This window comes from Lathyrus oleraceus, chromosome 5 (genome assembly GCF_024323335.1).
Source record: "Lathyrus oleraceus cultivar Zhongwan6 chromosome 5, CAAS_Psat_ZW6_1.0, whole genome shotgun sequence".
NCBI lineage: Eukaryota > Viridiplantae > Streptophyta > Magnoliopsida > Fabales > Fabaceae > Lathyrus > Lathyrus oleraceus.
In genome coordinates, this window is record NC_066583.1 from 136,434,618 (window position 1) to 136,442,470 (window position 7,853).

The following is a 7,853-nucleotide window of genomic DNA, read 5'->3' on the forward strand; positions in this document are numbered from 1 at the left end:
CCAGAAACATTACCGGTGGATAACTCTGAAGCGGGTGCAGTCAAGCTTGTAGTGGATTCTCCATTTGACTTTTCAGTAGCTCCTATTAATTGAAACTGAGGTTGAAGCATCAAAGAATCAAATTCCGTTGCAATCCCGACGGTACTAAAGGTCAGCCGGCGGCGATCAGTCTCTGGAACACGAATATGCTGTGCTATGATCACATTTTGGTTCTCGTATACATTCAATTGTGAAGGTATATCCTGAAGTTGTGTTGTATCTGACTCTATAACTTCGGAATTTTCAGTTTCATATCTGACTTTTGTCCGCAAACTCTTCATTCCGCACTTAGGGGTTGATAGTTGATAAAATCTTGTCCGTGAACACGCGAAATGCCTCATCTGCTATAGCTTTATCAAGTTCATTCTCAGCATTTGGGGAACAATCAATACGGCGAACTAGTTCTTGAAGGGATTTATTATTCAAAGCATCACGAATCTCACTAGAAGAAGCTATAGCCTCCAATTGGAATTGGTCCAACACCTGGCCTCTTTTATCAACAAGTAATGGTTTTTCTACAACTGCTTCCAAAACAGTATTTTCCACAACTACTTCCAAAACAGTATTTTCCACAACTGATGGCTTTTCTACGTGTGATTCCAAAGCAGTTGTTTTCGGTGTTGAATTTGTTGGATTGACACATGGAAGTTCTTTGTGGTTTTTGAAACAGGCCAGTGAGCAATAAGGTAAATAGCATTTAGGGCATTTGTACTTGGACTGAACTTTGTGGCAGATTTAACATTGCTTAGGACCCATTGAACTTGAATTCCTAACTTCAATATTGACAGGACTTTTCGATTCCAAGCGTGATGAGGGGGGCAACACAGTTTCATTTTCATCACTGTCCGTTGAAGCTATGCACGTATCATTACAGACAGGTTTCGTAAATGTGGCATGACAGTTATCACCAAACGATTTTCTTGCAGCATCGTAAGATTCAACATATTTTCCTTTGATTTCATGAAGACCAAACTGTGTTTCTGCTACCGACGCTCTGCAGGTAATATTTCCGCCGTCGACCTCCCTGGTGGTGGTAATCAAAGAACAACATTCGTCCTTGTGACCTTGCCTCCAGTGACTAATTTGACGCTTACCCGAACTACAAGAAAGCATGCTTGTGTAAATGAATAACAACTAGAGAAGTCTGGAGACACGTAACAGTATCCAACGGCTTTGCAATGAGAACATCTCATAGTGGTAGGAGAATTTTTGGAGAATTGGTGTCGTATCAGCCACTTTGCAACTCGCACACCAAATGTTTGGTAAAATTCCTTAACCAAAGTTCTTTCCTTTTTCTGTTTCGGTCTCTTGTAATTAAGATGCTGAATTGTCGTGCTATTGGTGATGCCAGCTACAGGTATGAAGATGGTTTCCAGTTGCCTTGTTAGCAGGATTTAGGAACTCACTCAAGTGGCAACAGGTTTTGTGTTGCATTTGATTCATAGCATTAGAGCAAGTGTGTTGCATGTGTTTTTGCAGGTTCAGTTGGTGCAGCACAACACATAAAATGGCATTGTTGTAGTACAAGTCATGATGGGAGCCATGTTGAGGTATATCTCATGGTGTGGATTGATGAAGGGGTATCATGTTGTTTGCTTTCCACCTTGAGATTACCACGCAGGTGAACCGGCGAAGATGCTATGCCCGAATACTTGGTTTCTCTGTTGATAAACTCAGAACTAATATCAGAATGCTTTCCGGTGTTCGACAAGTTATTCAGCAAATATTTCTGATGAGTCTTGTTGCTTATAGTCTCTGATGTCTCATTTGATTTTACCTCATCATTAGTTTCTGTAATATGACTCAAAGTACTTCTCAAAGACTTCAACTTTTTTTTGAAATTATTCATCTTTTTCTTGACAGGGTTGAATTGCACTTTGGATAAGCAAACATTTTCGAAAGGAGATATCAAATTAGAGACTTCCACTTTAGCAGGGTGTAACTTCTGCAATGAGTGAACTCTGTCCATTTCAAGAAGTCTGAAAATCTCCATAGCAGGGGAGCAGGACCTTCCTCTTTTTGTGAATCTATATATCCTCCCCGATGAGCAATACTAGCAGCTGGCATCGGACGAGTCTGCACCAGAAATTTTGCCTCCTCAAAGAACTCTTGTGCTCCAGGCAATAAGCTCATTTTCGATAGTACCACATTCTTCTGGTTTCCAGTTAGATAATTTCAGCTGGTAAACTCCAATAATAAGGGCTCCGAGTGGATCATTCCAAGAGTTAACATTTTTTGACTCCAAATTTGAAGCTAGCCAAGAAGCACCTTCCATAACTTCAAGCACATTGAGAAGCCTGCTCAGAAGAACAAATGAGTAATCCTCAAGCCCAATCTCACAGAGCCGCCACTTTTGACGCATGGCTATTGCAGAATCTGGAGCATCATTTCTGAGGCCACTTTCAAGATCCTTCACAATAGTATCTCTCAAAGCATTCAAAGACTCCATGGTTTTAAATAAAAGTTTAACTCCTTGTTCTTTTGAAGTTGTTGATTCTGCTGTAGCATCCATATTCTTTTTGCACTCAAAAAATGAATCAAGTGCTGACATGCCATATTCATCCAGAGATTCATAAATTGATTCTAGCTGTTCGGCAAGACTGCCAGCATTAAAGAAGTCTTTGAGTTCCCGATGAAATATCTTGAACTGTTCTACAAATGTTTCACTATATTCTCCAGGGTTCTTTGTGATTTTAGCAAGCATAGCTTCTGTAGCAACCAAGTCTTCAGGACCTGCATTACGGTGAAGCTTGTTTTGTATTGTATGTTTAATTTGTGTCTTGAGGTCATGAGTTGGCATTTTATGCAGAGTTCACACATGTTGGATTATTTAACCAAGGAGCAATAACTAGCAATGGTATTATTGGACATCATGGAACTTGCGCAGGCGGTACCTGCAAGTCTGATACAGGGATACATGGTGATTTTAACTTGAACAAATTTGAGGATGGTGTTCTGTCATCTGCTGCAGTAGGAAGTGTTTGATATGGTTGTGCAACCGTACTGGCTCACTTCAGGTTGTGGGTTACTTCCTTGTTTCCTTTTGCCGCTCATGCAGGTTATGGCTTCATGTGTTGGACAAACAAATTTTCATGACACCAACAAGAATCATGAAGCATTATGCTTACTTGGCCAATCCAAGATCAAAATGGAATATGGGAGATCAAGGTCAAGGATTTGGGATTTTAGGGTTTTTTAGGATTGGGTTGACCTTGGTCAAAGTTGACCAAAAAGTCAACTGTTGACCAAAGTCAACAATTGGTCAAAAATGCATTTTTTGTATTTTCTTGTGTAAATGGATAATGAATCAATTATTATGGGGAAATTTTTGGGTTTAGGGAATTTGGGTTGACTTTGGTCAAAGTTGACCAAAAAGTCAACTGTTGACCAAAGTCAACAATTGGTCAAAATGTCAATTTTTGTGTATTTTTTGTATGGAATCAAATGTAATGAAATAAAATTGAAATGGATTAATAAAATGGTTTGAAGTTGGTTTCACAATTGGTTTAATCATGACTTGAATGTTTGACTTTTGAAAAATAACTTGACTGATAATGCACATAAACAAGGCCATGAAATGAGACCATACGGTCAGGGTTTTGACATAGTATCCATGAACCAATAACACGACTAGCAAGTGGCTTGAAACACAAGAAGCTTGATTGTTCAGATGACCAAGACCATATGTGCATTAACAATCACATGAACAAACACCATGACTTTAGACCAAGACCAATCCTCATATAAAACCAAAGTAAGGTTAGGCCAAGCATGCTAAACGAACATAACAGATTCAGGAGCAAAATCGGGGTATGACAGCTGCCCCTATTTAAGCGTCTTCAACTAGAGAATATGAGGCAGGACACTCTTCATATGATCAAAGTGGGAGATGGTTAAATACTAAGAAGACCCGGATTTTGATCCTGAATCCCTGTGAAATAAATAACAATGCCTGTCAGAATCGGTAAAGAAGCAATCCCAAAAGAAGAATCCGTCTGGTATGGTGAAAGTCGGCCTGAGTACCGAAACAGAGAGTTGACCTGGAAACCAAAATAAATGGTAACGCAGGAATACCCATGGCCTGAACGCCGCACATTAGTCTGAACACTAAGCATTGGAATAAGAGAGTATCAATGTTGGGCTGATCACCGGAAATCTGGTCTGAACACCACTTCGATCTGGAAATCGGAAAACTGGCCTGAATGCCACAAGTACTTCGACTTGATCGTCGGAAACTTCTTCGATCTGAATGTCGGAGACTGGCCTGAACGCCACTTCGGTCTGGATACCGAAAAAACTGGCCTGAATGCCACTTCGGTCTGGATACCGGGAACACTGGTCTGAATACCATAAGTTCTTCGTCCTGATTGTTGAGAACTTCTTCGATCTGGAAATCGGAAACTGGCCTGAATGCCACTTCGGTCTGGATACCGGGAACTGGCCTGAATGCCACTTCGGTCTGGATACCGGAAACTTCTTCGATCTGAAAATCGGGAAAGACTGGCTTGAATGCCACAAGTTCTTCGTCCTGACTGTTGAGAACTTCTTCGATCTGGAAATCGGAAACTGACCTGAATGCCACTTCGGTCTGGATACCAGGAAAACTGGCCTGAATGCCACAAGTTCTTCGTCCTGACTGTTGAGAACTTCTTCGATCTGGAAATCGGGAAAACTGGCCTGAATGCCACAAGTTCTTCGTCCTGACTGTTGAGAACTTCTTCGATCTGGAAATCGGAAACTGGCCTGAATGCCACTTCGGTCTGGATACCGGGAAAACTGGCCTGAATGCCACAAGTTCTTCGTCCTGACTGTTGAGAACTTCTTCGATCTGGAAATCGGAAACTGGCCTGAATGCCACTTCGGTCTGGATACCGGGAAAACTGGCCTGAATGCCACTTCGGTCTGGATACCGGGAACTGGCCTGAATGCCACTTCGGTCTGGATACCGGGAAAACTGGCCTGGACGCCACTTCGGTCTGGATACCGGGAAAACTGGCCTGAATGCCACTTCGATCTGGATACCGGGAACACTGGCCTGAATGCCACTTCGGTCTGGATACCAGGAACTGGCCTGGATGCCACTTCGGTCTGGATACCGGGAAAACTGGCCTGAATGCCACTTCGGTATGGATACCGGGAACACTGGCCTGAATGCCACTTCGGTCTGGATACCGGGAAAACTGGCCTAAATGCCACTTCGGTCTGGATACCGGGAACACTGGCCTGAATGCCACTTCGGTCTGGATACCGGGAACTGGCCTGGATGCCACTTCGGTCTGGATACCGGGAAAACTGGCCTGAATGCCACTTCGGTCTGAATACCGCCTCGGTCTGAACACCGGAAAATTCTTCATGTCTATTTGCATCGGCGAAGATAACAAAACAGTGATACGTGAGCCGGCACGCATGCCAAAGACCTATGCTGGGGATAACAATCGAAAGATTGACCAAAGAGTGCATGAGATATATTATCTATAGCCGTCAAAACGTAGATAATACACTCGCATGGAAGATTATCCATAACCGGGTTGCAGGTTGTTAAATGGATAAACGACCGAAAAGAAAAGCAACGGGGTACCAGACTAGGTATGCAAACGATGACCAATCAAAAGAGGATAAAGTTGCTTACTCGGAGCAAGTATCCAAAAAGAAGGGGAAGACCCAATGGGGACAATACTGCTTGATCAAGGCAAGTATCCAAAGGGAACAAGACTATCAACACCACAAAGAGGGGATTACATCTACCGGTTAGTAGGCAGAAAACCACGGAAAAATAACCAGTCATCGATAGGATGAGCACACAGGGTTAACTCCACCAAGGGGATGAAAGTGGGATTTTACAGCTACCAGTTAATAGGTAGAAAACCACAAAGATAGGACTTACAACTACCGGTTTGTAGGTAGAAGCCAACAAACAGCATGAACCACAAAGGTTACCTCTGCTAGGGGGTGAAAGTGGGATTTTACAACTACCAGCTTGTAGGTAGAAAACCACAAAGATAGGACTTACAACTACCGGTTTGTAGGTAGAGGCCCACAAACAGCATGAACCACAAAGGTTACCTCTGCTAGGGGGTGAAAGTGGGATTTTACAACTACCAGCTTGTAAGTAGAAAACCACAAAGATAGGACTTACAACTACCGGTTTATAGGTAGAGGCCCAAAAATTCCGCTGAGGATGAGATGAATGAGTGTCGGTTAGCGAGCGACTATTCATTTATGCCCCAGGGAAGCACGGGGGACAGCTAACAGGAAGCCAATTTAGGATCGATCCAAAAAGGCAGACTGAAACAGGACTCATCCTAGTGAGGAAAGAACTCGATAGGGAAAACCCCTCACGTTAGGGAGGGAACAGAAACAACCGTCATCCACGAGGATATAACTCAGTGGGGAGCGCAGAAGGAAATGGTAGACACTTTCTGCTTAAAGGGTAGACTCTACATGGAGAGATCAGACACACCCACTTATGCTAGGGGAATTGAACCAAGCTTGCAAAATGATGCCAACTTCGGGGAGTAACACTGCTGGGGATACCCATTCAACTAAGGAGTCACTTGTTGGGAAAACACCAATTTCAACCATGCTGATGAACCCAATTCTGAAGCCGATCCAATGGCGCGATGCTAAACTCTTTCCAACAAACCAATCTCGGCTGGTCACCACGGCCTAGGGCTAATGGACATGTTTGCAATGTTGATGCATGAGTTTTTTTTGTTTCACACAATGCCCCATGATCATGGAAATGCTATGCACTAATGATGCAATATGCTATGCTTGTCTAAATGATGAATGCATAAACACACGTCTCCTCCAGAGACAACACCGGGGAACTCCAGGAGCTGTGCTGAGGATCTTATAATCACGTCAACTTCCACCCTGCTGGGGAAAGACAAACCTTGCTGAGGATGCACTCCATCGAACCCGAACTGCTTGGAGATTACCCTGCTAGGGGGTGATAGTGGGATTTTACAACTACCAGCTAGTAGGTAGAAAACCACAAAGATAGGACTTACAACTACCGGTTTGTAGGTAGAAGCCCACAAATTCTGCTGAGGATGAGATGAATGAGTGCCGGTTTGGTGAGCAACCATTCATTTATGCCCCAGAGAAGTACAGGAGACAGCGAACAAGAAGCCAATTTAGGATCGATCCAAGAAGGCAAACTGAATCAAGACTCATCCTAATGAGGAAAGAACTCAATAGGTAACACCCATCCCAATGTGTGTTGGGAGGGAACGGAAACAACCGTCATCCACGAGGATGTATCTCAGTGGGGAAATGGCAGGGAAGGATAGACACTTTCTGCTTAAGGGGTTGGCTCTACATGGAGAGATCAGACACACCCACATCTGCTAGGGAGGATCTACTGGAGAGATCTGTATCAACAAATAGCAGGAGACAACCATCAACAGATACACGGCAACAGCTGCATCATGAGTATCTGAATGCTATGATTATGCATGTATGCATTATACCTAAAAATGTATGATGAATGCTGACGAACAGACATGCTCAACACACAGGTCCGGGAATCAACCACCCGGAGAGAAAAACCAAAGTCACCAGAGAGCCAAGAAAATCCACTGAAGACTGGGACAATAGGGAACAATCATCATCATGCTGGAGAGAGGAAAACTAACGTCTTCAGTAAACACTCTGCTTGGGGAGCTGCCCCACAAAAGTATTTCAACAGCAACCTTGCTGGGAATGCCCCACGGTAGGGCTCAAACAAACCTATACTGGAAATGCCCCACAATAGGGCTAACAGGGACTCGGAGGAAGAATGTTGTACTGCCGGGAACATGAAGATAAAC

At 43.4% G+C, this 7,853-nt stretch overlaps 1 pseudogene; it reads right to left on the reverse strand.

Annotated features, from left to right (window-relative positions):
- Nucleotides 1-313: 313 nt before the first annotated feature.
- Nucleotides 314-795, reverse strand: LOC127085617 (uncharacterized; annotated as a pseudogene).
- Nucleotides 796-7,853: the final 7,058 nt, after the last annotated feature.